Below are 13,405 nucleotides of genomic sequence, written 5' to 3' on the forward strand. Positions count from 1 at the left end.
TACCATGTACCTGGTGGGTGGTATCCTCACGTGTGATGATGGTATCTGTGTTGATGATCTGGCATGTCTTGCAGAGGTTGCCGTGGCAGGGTTGTGTGGTGTCGTGGTCGCTGTTCTCCTGAAAGCTGGGTAATTTGCTGCGAACGATGGTCTGTTTGAGGTTAGGCGGCTGTTTGAAGGCGAGTAGTGGAGGCGTGGGGATGGCCTTAGCGAGGTGTTCGTCGTCATCGATGACATGTTGAAGGCTGCGAAGAACATGGCGTAGTTTCTCCGCTCCGGGGAAGTACTGGACGACAAAGGGTACTCTGTTGGTTGTGTCCCGTGTTTGTCTTCTGAGGAGGTCTATGCGATTTTTCGCTGTTCATGTCACGCTACATGTAACCCCACCTGACGTAGAGTCATCCAGACTCGAGTCGTTGTTGGCTTGTTCTCTCTACACAGATGCGGCCGGACCTGCTGTGATTTCCAGCAAAAAAAGTTTTTTGTTTTTCATGCAGACCCCAGCATCTGCAACATTTGACCCCCTGTGACTCCACCTCATTGTTCTTTGATGTAATGTTTTCCTGACTGGCCTGTTTGGACACCATTCACACCTTTGATTGCTGTGATTATCTCTCTGCCGAGGTGTGATAAAGGGCAGTTAGAAAGATTACCTGTAATCATCTGGCAGTATTCTCTGACTATATATGCTGTGCCTATATGCATTTCTTCACTTCACCTGATGAAGGAGCAGCGCTCCGAAAGCTTGTGATTTCAAATAAAGTTGTTGGACTATAACCTGGTGTTGTGTGACTTCTTACATTTGTCCACCCCAGTCCAACACCAGCATCTCCACATCATATCTCCAACAAGCGAGAGTCTAACCACCTCCCCTTGACATTCAATGACATTACCATCGCCAAATCCCCCACTATCAACCTCCTGGGGGGGGTCACCATTAGCCAGAAACTTAACTGGACCAGTCACATAAATACTGTGGCAACAAGAGTAGGTCAGAGGTTAGGTATTCTGCAGCAAGTGTCTCACCTCCTGACTCCCCAAAGCCTTTCCACCATCTACAAGGCACAAGAAAGGAGCGTAATGGAATACTCTCCACTTGCCTGGATGAGTGCAGCTCCAACAACACTCAAGAAGCTCGACACCAGGACAAAGCAGCCCGCTTGATTGGCACCCCATCCACCACCTTAAACATTCACTCCCTACACCACCGGCGTTCCGTGGCTGCAGTGTGTACCATCTACAAGATGCACTGCAGCAACTCGCTAAGGCTTCTTCGGCAGCACCTCCCAAACCCGCGGCCTCTTCCACCTAGAAGGACAAGGGCAGCAGGCGTATGGGAACACCACCACCTCCAAGTTCCCCTCCAAGTCACACGCCATCCTGACTTAGAAGTATATCGCCGATCCTTCATTGTCGCTGGGTCAAAATCCTGGAACTCCCTACCTAACAGCACTGTGGGAGTACCATCACCACACGGACTGCAGTGGTTCAAGAAGGCGGCTCACCACCACCTTCTCAAGGGCAACTAGGGATGGGCAATAAATGCTGGCATTGCCAGCGACGCCCTTATCCCATAAACGAATAAAAAAAAAGTGTTGTCAGACATTCAATCTTGGATGAGCTGCAACTTCCTCCAATTAAATACAGGGAAGACGAAACCGCCACAAACTTCATACCCTCCCCAACCACCATCTCAGGTTGACCCAGACGGTTTGCAAGTTCAGCACTCCATTCGACCCCAAGTTGAGATTTTAGCCCCATATCCACTCCATCATAAAGACAGACTACTTCCAGCTCTGTAGCATCGCCCACCACTGCCCCTGCCATCTGCTGCGGAAACTCTTGTCCATGCCTTTGTCATTTCCAGACTCAACTAATGCTGTCCTGTCTCCCTTCCGATCCTCCACCCTCCATAAATTTCAGCTCATCCAAAGCTCTGCAAACCATATTCTATCCCACACCAAGTCCTGCTCACCCATCACCCTTGCTGACCTACACTGGTTCCCAGTACCACAAAGCCTCAAAAGTTAAAATTTTCAATGGGGTATTCAAATCCTTTCATGGCTTCACCTCTCCCTATCTCTGTAATCTGCCCCAGCCTAAAAAAGGGTGGATTTGGAGCGTGGAGCAGTTAAAGTGTTAAAAATGGAATTCCCAACCTGATCCCACCTCCAACCTGCCCATTTCTGGTTTTACCAGAGGCAGGACGGGCGCCCAACTCGCTCCCAGGGGGCGTTACCTCAATTTAAATATTGTAATGAGGCTGGAAGCCTCTTTTTTCCCCTCCATTTTGTGTTTAACTGCCTGTGGACAGGGTTTCGCACAATTCGTGAAACCCGGCGGTTAAACAGAGGCGGGGACTGCTGCATCCAGGAGGTATGTTGGTTTATACCTACCTCCTGGATCCAGGGTTCCGACCATACCCACCCCCCACAATCGGAGACCCCCCCCCCCTTCACGAGGCCTCCGATCACCTTCCCTGGCCTCCCGCCGCCCCCCCCCCCTCCCACCCGCCTCAAACTGGCTGGCTGCGGGCGGGATTCCCAGGCCTCACATTCAAATGCAGGAAACCTGGCCTCCCGCCTGCCTCGGAGGCTCCCCACCCCCAACCCGCCTACCTGGGGAAAATTCCAGCGTGCGTTTCTCCGACTCTGGCCTCTTGTGCATCTTCCCCCAACTTTGCCCACTATGCATGGCAGTGCCTTAGCGGTCTAGGCCCGATGCTATGGCATTCCTTCCTAAACCTCTCCGCTTCTCCACCTCCCTCTCCTCCTTTAAAGATTCACCTTAAAAACCACCTCTTTAATCAAGCTTTTAGTCACTCCTCCTAATATCTCAACCTTTGACTGAATATGCCATATTTTTCTACGTTAAAAGGTGCTGTATAAATTCAAGTTATTGTTATAGAATAGAGATTTAATGATGCATTCAGAATAAAGCACACCTGACTATGGAGGAACTTTAAACATGCTATCAACTGCTCTTGCCCAAAGGAAGTCCCAAGTGTATATGCAATTGCATAACCTTCTAGCTTTGTGCAAAAAAGGACTTTTGTATGTCATGACTTTAAGCATAACCCAAATCAATATAACATCCAAATTGGGACCAGTTATGATAAGACTTTGGGCCTGAATAAGATAATGGGTTAGACCATTGCTTTTTCACCCATGAGATCCAACTCCAATCTTGTCCAGCTGATGGGATAACGTTAATCTCTGCAAGACTATGGGGGAAAAATTCAGTATCGCCCCGTTTGGGGCGCCATTATCGGCCGTGCGCAAAGTTTAGCGCCTGGCGCTAATTATCGCCTCCGACAGCAAACTTGGCTTTTATCGCCCCTGGAGGTGATTGGAGCGCTAAATCAGGCGCTACACACCTCTCTTAAGGCGCAAAGTCCGAGGAGCGAGGCGCTACCTCAGAGCGTGGGCGAAGCAAGGAAGTGCATATCAAAATGAACCTGCAAAGTGCTGCTCAGTACCCAAAACTCCTTCACACAGCGTTGAATCTCTCCAGAAGTCTCTCTCTCTCTTTCTCAGAATGCGTGGTGCATAAATGTCACCAACAAAAAAAGGCAGGAAGCGGCCGCCTTTAAATAGCGCTCCCCCAGTCCCTTTCTGACTGCAAAATGCTCCCCTCAACCTGTCGTTGCTAGCGGCAGGCGGTAAGGCAGGGGGCGCCACTCAGTATCCGGTCCGGGGCGCTACCGGGGCGTCGCGCACTCGACTGACGTCACGATCTGCCGGCGAAGGAGATCGTGGCGGTAGTGTTTAGCGCCGCCGCAAAATGTCTAGTTAATTTCGCGAGCGGCGCAAACATCGCCGCGCCCGGGCGCTAGTTGCTTTGCACCCCATTAAGGCGCTAATGGGAGGCGCAAACAACTGAATTTTTCCTCCTAAGTGTCTCATGTAAACTGAGTTTGAGATCCTGAATGGTTTAGTGATTGTCAGGACCAGACCACATTTACAGAAAAACTAGAAACCTATTTCTCCAAGAGAATTGTCCCAAGTTTAAGATTTAAAGACATTCAATTACCCAGATTTAAATTGCATCGTTATGGCTGCAGTTTCATAATACACAAGAGGTGGAAAGTGTTGGGTAGGTTCAGGTCCTGGGGCAACGTTCCAAAAACTTTGTTCAAGTACCACTATGTTGGCCATCTGTGAAAGTAGTTTTCACATTTTGATGTTAGCTATTGAATAAAATAAATACATTTGAAAATTATTTTTGATAGATATAAAACTTGATGTTACCAATGTGCATTACTGAGTTTACCCAGTACTCAATGTCCCTTTTAAAGTTACACCTCTCTATTGCATGTCAGAACCTAGTTAAGATAAATTTTCAGAACAAAGAGCAGCAATAAACTGTAGAATGGGTCCATGATCATCTGACCATAGAGTGGGTATCCCAACTAATGCAGGCTCACCAAGTCTCTTAACTCTCCGCTTTATTGGTCAATATAACTCTGTGGCATGTAGATAGTCTGGAAAGGAGAGCAATGAGGAAGGAACAATGGATTTCTCCAGCCAGCCATGGGATGACTTAAAAAAAATGCACAAGCAGAAATAAAATCTGAGAAGTACAAAAGGTCCCTGCTGATTTTTATGCCAGCACCTGGGTTTTATTTTAAAGTCAGGGAGCAATATTTATTAAAACCTATTAGAAGTAGTAGGATCATTAACATTTATAAGAAAAATTGCCACACACCACACACAGAACCGCCCTCCACCCCTCACACCGAAACACAGTTCCAGAGGTGAAAGAAAACAGCAGCACTAGGTAGGGATAATCATTTGCATTTCCAAAGTGTCAATCCTCCAAATTTAATGCCTTAAATTAAAATCCCTTAGTACACAAGCAGAAATCCCTCCGTAAGATTAATATGGATTTTAATGTATATAAGCACTAGTCAAGGAGGGAATGAAGACACACGGGGGCAATTTTTTCTCTAAGTTACCATTAGTTTGCTGATGGTACTGGAGCAAACAAGAATCCCTGTCCATGTTTGCATCCATTCTAATTTTCTCGTCATTTCTGCCAGACAAATCTGCCCAAATAAGGTCGGGCACATATGAATGAAGCAAGATGACAGAAGGCATTACACTTTCAGTCATTATCACCTCAGTGATGCTGTTCACACTGTATCCAGTAGGTGTCCAATGTTACTAGGCAACAGAGAATCTGGAAGAAAGTGTTTTCAACCACAACAGGAGCACACACACGAGAGGGATAATTACGACAAATATTAGTGCAGGGAGCTGGATCATAAACTGGCTATGCTGCTTAGTGCTTTAAGCTGCTGCTGGTACTTTAGTCCTGCAGCAGCAGTCACAATTTTGTGTAACCCCCCAAGAGAGGACTATTGCCGAGAGGCCACCTGAAAATGTTTAATTAGGCTGACCATGGAAAACTTGTCGAGGTCAGAATGCCTGTCTAGCCCCATCACTCTAATATCTGAGATCGCGCCAAGGAAGAAAATCATGGCAATTTATTCAGATTAAAGCCAAATCTGAGGTTTTTGGGGTTTGTTTCATGCAGCATTTTTTTTATTCATTAAGGCGAGAATGTCACTGCTGGGAAATGGAAGACCTTTTCCACTGGGCACCAAGTTTCTGCAACAATTTGCTTACACAGCAGCTACTACTTCAGTTTGGTTACTGTCCATAGCACTCGGCTCCTGGAAACGCCAAGCCAGAAAGCTACCATTATTAATTTTAGGGAAACACCAGGCAATCTATCCATTGTAGCCAAAGTTTCACAAGTGCCTTCAATTTCAGAAATATTTTAATAGTCTCAGCCATAGGTCAGAGGAAGAACCTCATGATGTCTACCAATGGGGAAACTGGCTCCCAGGATTTTCCTACAAAACAATAATGTATTTCTGCAATTAAAACACAGAAAATGCTGGAACTGAACAGCATGTCAAACATCATCCAGAAGAGAAAGATAAGTCAATGCTGGAACTGGGCAAGGGTTACACCTGAAACATTGCCTTTTTTCTTGAAAATGCTGATTAACCAGTTCAAGCATTTAAAAAAATATTTCAGATCTTCAGTATTCATTGTTTTTAATCTAATCCTTTTATCACATTCCCTGCAATATCATTACTCAGCTCCTACTAAAAAAATTATTTTGTTCATAAAAGCCAAATTTCAAATGGATTTGAAGGAGAGACATTTTTCCCCTTACATAAATACACACGCAGCATAAACAAGGTAAGTAATGTTATATTGTGCTTACACTTCTTTGAGGACAAGGTTTTGGATAAACTTTCAGAAAAAAAAAAATCAAATTCAACTGGATAAATACATCAATTCACACCCTGGATTCTCATTTCTTTTCAAATTAGTCAAAATCCAGTGACTACTAGCAACACTTCCATTTTTTGGGAGAACATAACAGCTTTAACATAGCTCTGTTTCTGACACTCACTAATTTCAGACCAACAAATTTAGCAACACATCTGTGGCAGTATGTGACCATCAAGTGGCCAGTGAGTACATGCCAATTCCGGCACATGCCTCTCTACATTACTTTTGCAGACTTTAATGGACATCAGTTGCGCAAAGAGGAAGTACACTTATAGCCAATGGTCCCTCTTATTTTTGGGTGCACGGCCCCTTTAAGGGCGGCGCAGCCCATTCACAGTAAAACTTAGCATTGAAAAAGCTGTTCCCGGGCTGTGCGGAGCCGGCATTGAGCTGTGCAGCCGCGGAGCTTACAGGGAACATTGGTTACAAAAAAAGAGACTTTTGTTAGCTATTGTGCAGTTTATATTGCAATCTAAATAAGCCCTTCAGTAGGCTGTATACTATTTATAAGAACATAAGAAATAGGTGCAGGAGGAGGCCATTCGGCCCTTCAAGCCTGCTCCACCATAAAATAAAATTGAGCCTGCTCCGCCATTTAATAAGATCATGGCTGATCTTTTACCTCAACTCCACCTTCCCGCACTATCCCCATATCCCTTAATTCCCTTTAACCTTTAGACAAAACAGGCTTTCTTCCTGTACTGCAGCACTATGTGCACTAACAAGACACAATGTGAACTAGTAATGATAGATTTGCAGTGGGATGTGCAGAATAAAGACTAGCTGTCCACCCCTCATACACCCCCCAAGGAAGGAAAATTCAAAAGCAAGTCAAATTGAACTGCTCTTGCGTAATTCACCACCAACGGCTCAGCTTTCAACCATTACCCTCTTCTGAAATGTTCTTCCTAAACCCCTACGCTGTACTACATCTCTCCCCACGTTCAAACACCTCCTCAGAACCTACATTGTCAAACATACCTTTGGCCACCTCCACTAATTCTTCTTCCAACTCCTGTTCAATATCAAATTCCTTTCTTGTGAAGCCGCTTGATGCTTTAAACAATATTAAAATTTCAAACTGTTCACAGTCACAATTACAGAGCTTACAGCAGGTTAGCTATCTGGTCTTAGTCAGTGAATACTACAATGTAGGCGAGGGGAAATATTAATGTTTCCAAAAAATATATAAAAATCATTCTTCCTTTTTGATCAAATGAAATTGGTCACCTGCAGCATTCTGAATATTTCTGACCACATTAACTTTGATATAGTTCAGTTATTGATTGCATTTAAGATCTGACTTCTGTAAGATTCGCAATTTTCAGCAAAAATCACGCAAGAAAACTGGATAAAATAAGACTGTTTATTGACCAAAGTAAGCTTGCACAGAAAAACCTTTGATAAAAGGGCATACAAAATGGCCGCCAGGCCCCGTGATCAGTTTATAAACCATTTTATTTCTGTTACTGCAAGCCAGACAGGCTTGTGGATTGAAGACAGTGAGCCCGCGAAAGCCAGTATCTGGGAACCGAAACTCAGAGGAACAGCATACATATTCAATGGATTACAAGTACAGGATGGGGCCCATCAAGATATGGGCGGACAATGCAAAATCACTCATACCCATTTATTGTACAAAGGAAAAACCGTTTAGCAGCCATCAAGGAAAATCTCCGGACCGATCAATATGCGAACTGAGCCGCGGTGACAATGCAAAAGACATTAAAAGACATTATCGGCCAGGAAGGCCAGTTTAAGTTATCACCGGCTCCGTTACAAGACAAAGCGCCCCTGCAGAGATTTCTGCCTGCCAAAATTAATACAAAGACAGGACTATGATTTGGCGGGAGATAAGACTGTTCCAAAAGAGTATAACTATGGATTGAAAGTCCATATACGTGACTTCAACTTCTTCGGACGGTGGCAGGATCGGCGCCTCTTCCACTTCAGCAGATGCAGAATCGATGAAAACGTTTTCGTCTTTTTAAAGACGGACGGTTTCGGTAAAAAGACAACGTGGTCGGTGTTCAGCCAAACAAGGCTCGGCCACGACGAGAAGACGACGAGGGTGGCCCGGGTACTGGGGTCGGGAGATCATCGACGACCCAGGCCGACGGAGAAGAAACCCTCTGGAGAACCGACCAGGCCGGAGACAAAAAGACAGTCCGGGCCTGACACTTCCGTGTCTCAACATCCCATTGGGTTGTTGTTCTACTCCACGAACAAAAATCCACGACAGGCTTAGTGGATCTCAACCTTGACGAGCGCTCATCGAGGCTGTGCCGACCCCATCGCCGAGAGAGAGAGAGAGAGAGAGAGAGAGAGAGAGAGAGAGAGAATATCGACTGCGCCAGAAGTTTCCAAATCCACGTGACGACGGAAAGCGGTGCCAAAAGGGCTGCGAACCCCCCTTTCTCGCGATTTCGAGAGTGGTGAGCATGATCCCAGGTTCCCCAGGTCGAAACTTAGTTTAGGTATAGGGGAGGGAGTTAAGGGAAATCGTAATGTGTTTCCCCTTTTACGATGTGCCGTGTGTTCCCCATTTCCATAGAGTCAAGTTCATAAATTTGTGCATGATTGTAGTTACTTTAATCTGTGCCTATGACATGTATTTTGTAATGCTTCAAACTGTTTAAAAATAAAAGCATCCATTTCGTGCTATTCAGCCTGGTCTATTGAGTCCTTTTCTCTGCACTACTGTTCTCTGCATCTAAGTCCAAGGTCTAGAACCGTAGGGGGAGTGGGTCGAACCACTCAAGGGTAATTCTTGCACGAAGCCTGGCAGGAGGCCAGAACGGGCAAGAGAGCAGGAAAAACCCCCCTACACTTCTTAATATTATCCTTCCTTTTCAAAGGCTCAACACCACCAAAATTAAATGCACTAGCAATTATTATTTTGGGGTCAAGAGTGGTCTGAAAGTTTAATTTCAAATTTGCATTACAGAAAAAAAAAAATCAGTTACTAAACTTAAGTAACTGTACTGTACTTTGGCATAGCGAGACCAATCTCCGGCAAATTACTATCTTGGTTAATTTTTCTAATCAGTTATATTTGGAGGTGCATTCTCCATGTTGTCTTATCTTAGTGGGTAGCAATATGCTTGGAGTTCAGACCAAGAATTCCAACATCAGGATTGTGACCAGTTTGCTATTTATATTTCAGAAAACAGTTCCAACAGTATGTTAAAATACAAAAGTTTATTTAATGAATAATTAAAACCAAGATATCACAAAGGGGACAACAGAACTCTCAGAAACCCACATTTAATTACACTCTTTCAATCTATTTATCAAAATACAAAGTCTAGAAGTGCCAATAAGAATTAGTGTTGATCAGAGAGCACTTTTCAACTTTAAGCAGACTGTTTGCTATCCTCGGTATCTATACGCAACAAGTAATAAACTGTTGTCAATTACTCCTCTCACAATAGATCAGAAATATTCCTTTATGAAACTGTGACACATTGAATATTTCAGTGTAAAAAAAACTACCTGCCCCCCCCCCCCCAAGTTATGATTTTTCACTCGCTATTTTAGGCCTCCACACATTTTACTGCAGCTAAGAATACAGCATGCAACTTGCTCACAGACCTCAAGCAGTCATGCTTCCCAATAACCAGGCAGCAAGCCCTGCAAGATTAGCAAAAGGTAATGCACACGTCAATTTCCCCATAACTCACTGTGGAAGCACTTTCCTGAGTACAAGAACTGTGGCACAGCTGAAACCAGGAGCCGAGAGGGTGATGAACTGAATGCACAAATCTATTTCCTACCAGTCTGTCGCATTTTAGCGCCACTTGGTTAAAGAATTCAGCTTTGACTGAAGCTTGTGCGAGTGCAAATTTTCCAGTCTTTATCCACAGATGTAGGAAACTGTTTGAGAGCAATAGGAACCCATATATTCAATGATAAAATGCTTAAACATAAGTCTTATTTACAATGTTCAAAGAGTGTTTATTGCAGTACAGCTACAGAGAAAAAAATTGGAATGTATTCCATCAGCTTTAGATCAGGCTCATGATTGAAAATGAAAAAATGCCTCAGCGGCTTCTTTCAATTAGAGTTCTTGATATTGACGAGGAAACAAAATTCATACTGAGTTGACTTATCACCACACTTGTTAGTAGAGCTCACTGACTCCCAATAGTCAGATTAAAAATGGTTCAATTAGGGGGCAGCTCTATCTTAGTGGTTGTACTGTCACCTCTAAGTCAGAAGGCTGTGAGTACAAGCCCCACTAGAGATTATGAGCACATAATAGAAACATAGAAGATAGGAGCAGGAGTCGGCCATTCGGCCCCTCAAGCCTGCTCCGCCATTTAATGAGATCATGGCTGATCATCCAAATTCAATACCCTGTCCCTGCTTTCTCCCCATATCCCTTGATCCCTTTAGCCTCAAGAAATATATCCAACTTCTTCTTGAATATATTTAATGAATTGGCCTCAACTGCCCTCTGTGGCAGAGAATTCCACAGGTTCACCACTCTCTGGCTGAAGAAATTCCTCCTCATCTCAGTCCTAAATGACTTACTCCTTATCCTTAGACTGTGACCCCTGGTTCTGGACTTCCCCCGCCATCTGGAACATCCTTCCTGCATCTAATCTGTCTAGTCCTGTTAGAATTTTATAAGTTTCAATGAGATCCCCTCTCATTCTTCTAAACTCTAGTGAATATAAGCCTAATCGAACCAATCTCTCCTCGTACGTCATTCTTGCCATCCCAGGTATCAGTCTGGTGAATCTTCGCTGCACTCTCTCCATGGCAAGAACGTCCTTCCTCAGATAAGGTGACCAAAACTGCACACAATATGCAAGGTGTGGTCTCACCAAGGCCCTGTACAACTGCAGCAAGACATCCTTGCTCCTGTACTCAAATCCTCTCGCTATGAAGGCCAACATACCATTTGCCGCCTTAACCGCCTGCTGCACCTGTATGCTTACCTTCAGCAACTGGTGCACAAGGACACCCAGGTCTCGTTGCACTTCCCCTTTTCCTAATCTATTGCTGTTCAGATAATAATCTGTCTTCCTGTTTTTGCCACCGAAGTGGATAACCTTGCATTTATCCACGTTATACTGCATTTGCCATGCATCTGCCCAATCACCCAACCTGTGCAAATCATCCTGGAGTTTTTCTGCATCCTCCTCACAGCACACACGCCCACCCAGCTTTGTGTCGTCTGCAAACTTGGAGATATTACATCTAGTTCCCTCGTCTAGATCATTTATATATATTGTGAATAGCTGGGGTCCTAGCACCGATCCCTGCGGTACCCCACTAGTCACTGCCTGCCACTCGGAAAAAGATCCGTTTATTCCAACTCTTTGCTTCCTGTCTGCCAACCAGTTCTCTATCCAAGACAGTACCTTACCCCCAATCCCATGTGCTTTAACTTTACACGCTAATCTCTTATGCGGGACCTTATCGAAAGCCTTCTGAAAGTCCAAATACACCACATCCACAGTTCTCCCTTATCTATTCTACCAGTTACATCCTCAAAAAATTACAGTAGATTAGTCAAGCATGATTTACCTTTTGTAAATCCATGTTGACTTTGTCCGATCCCGTCACTGTTTTCCAAGTGCTCTGCTATTACATCTTTTATAATGGACTCTAGAATTTTCCCCACTACCGATGTTAGGCTTACTGGTCTATAATTCCCCGTTTTCTCTAAACCACCCTTCTTAATACAGGCTGACACTTCAGTGCAATACTGAAGGAGTGTTAGAACTGTTAGAGGTGCTGTCTTTCAGAGATGTTAAATTGAGGCCCCATCTGCCCTCTCAAGTAGACGTAAAAGATCCCATGGCACTATTCAAAGAGCAGGGGAGTTCTTCCTGGTGTAATGGCCAAGCTTTATCCTTCAACCAATATCACAAAAAACAAAATAAACTAGTGATTTATATTAATATAGTGCTTTTTACGCTCTCAGGTTCCAAAGCGCTTCACAGGTAATTAAGTATTTTTGAAATGTAGTCACTGTTGTAATACAGAGCAACATGGCTGTCAATTTGCACAGAGTCCCACTAGCAGCAAGGAGTCAGAGGTGAGAGAACTATCACTGAGCCACAGCTGACATCCAATATACATCTCATACCGAAATTGGAAAATATTTGATACTAAAAGCTGAGGAAGAGCAGCTAGCTATATCCGAACATGCTGAGAGAACATGTACTATTGTTAATTGCATCTCCCAATCTGAATTACTTCTTTTAACGCCCTTCAGAGTTGGCTTGGCCCAGCTCACTGCCAAATATACCTAGAACACAACTCACTGCAGCGGAGACTGAAGTTGCGAAATTGGAACATTCCATTTAATTTGCCGTTATTTACTTACCACCAAGCTCACCTGTTTGAATCAGGTAGGCTTGGTGGTTTGGAAACATCTGTTCTCAGTGGATTTAGGATTTAACCACCAATGCTCTCATTGATGAATAAATCCCAAATCCACTTAGAACAGATGTTTCCAAACAGCATAAGAATATAATAAACTGCTTTACCTTCCAGTTGTGTGTTAATTGTGAGAAGAGGAGGGCAGCCATCCATACTGGACTGCAAAGCAGGATGTGGCCAGGAACAGGCAACAGTGTGATAAACACCATGCTAAGCCAGTTCTAACCTCTGCTTTCTAAAACCCACCAATCTGTGTCCTGACGCTCTGCTTCCACCCACCAGTGAAGAAATTAACAGCTGGCGTGGCACAGGCTGGTGGGACTGTCAACTTACTGGCAATCTTTAAAATTACAATCAGAATTAAACTGTTGGTGAACTGTGCAAACAGAAATATAGGTTGACTGCAAGACCAGCTAATTCCTGGACCAGCTGACAAGTTCCACCATTGTCAGACGGTTAAAAACTGGGAAGGGGCAAAGCATTGCAACTCGAGCAAATGTACGAGGGCTAGGGAGCATGCGCGTGTAGTGCACCTGCAGTCCTGCTCCCCAGATGTTTGCCGCAATTTGACACCCATGGCTGCATAAAAGGCTAGAGAATGTTATACGGTAGAAATCTTTACGAGCACCATGTACCCCTTTCCCCCAGTCTCAATATCAAAATAGTGTAAAATCAGTATTGTTATAATGGGGAAC

The 13,405-nt window shown here is 44.3% G+C and overlaps 1 protein-coding gene across 2 annotated transcripts in view; it reads right to left on the minus strand.

The window, feature by feature from the left end:
* alkbh8 (alkB homolog 8, tRNA methyltransferase) overlaps nt 1-13,405 on the minus strand; it is a 72,755-nt gene that overhangs the window by 45,883 nt on the left and 13,467 nt on the right. The gene's annotated exons all lie outside the window — the stretch shown is intronic.

The sequence above is a fragment of the Somniosus microcephalus genome, chromosome 10, assembly GCF_052327205.1.
Source record: "Somniosus microcephalus isolate GS21.2 chromosome 10, FLI_Smic_1.0, whole genome shotgun sequence".
Classification (NCBI taxonomy): Eukaryota; Metazoa; Chordata; class Chondrichthyes; order Squaliformes; family Somniosidae; genus Somniosus; species Somniosus microcephalus.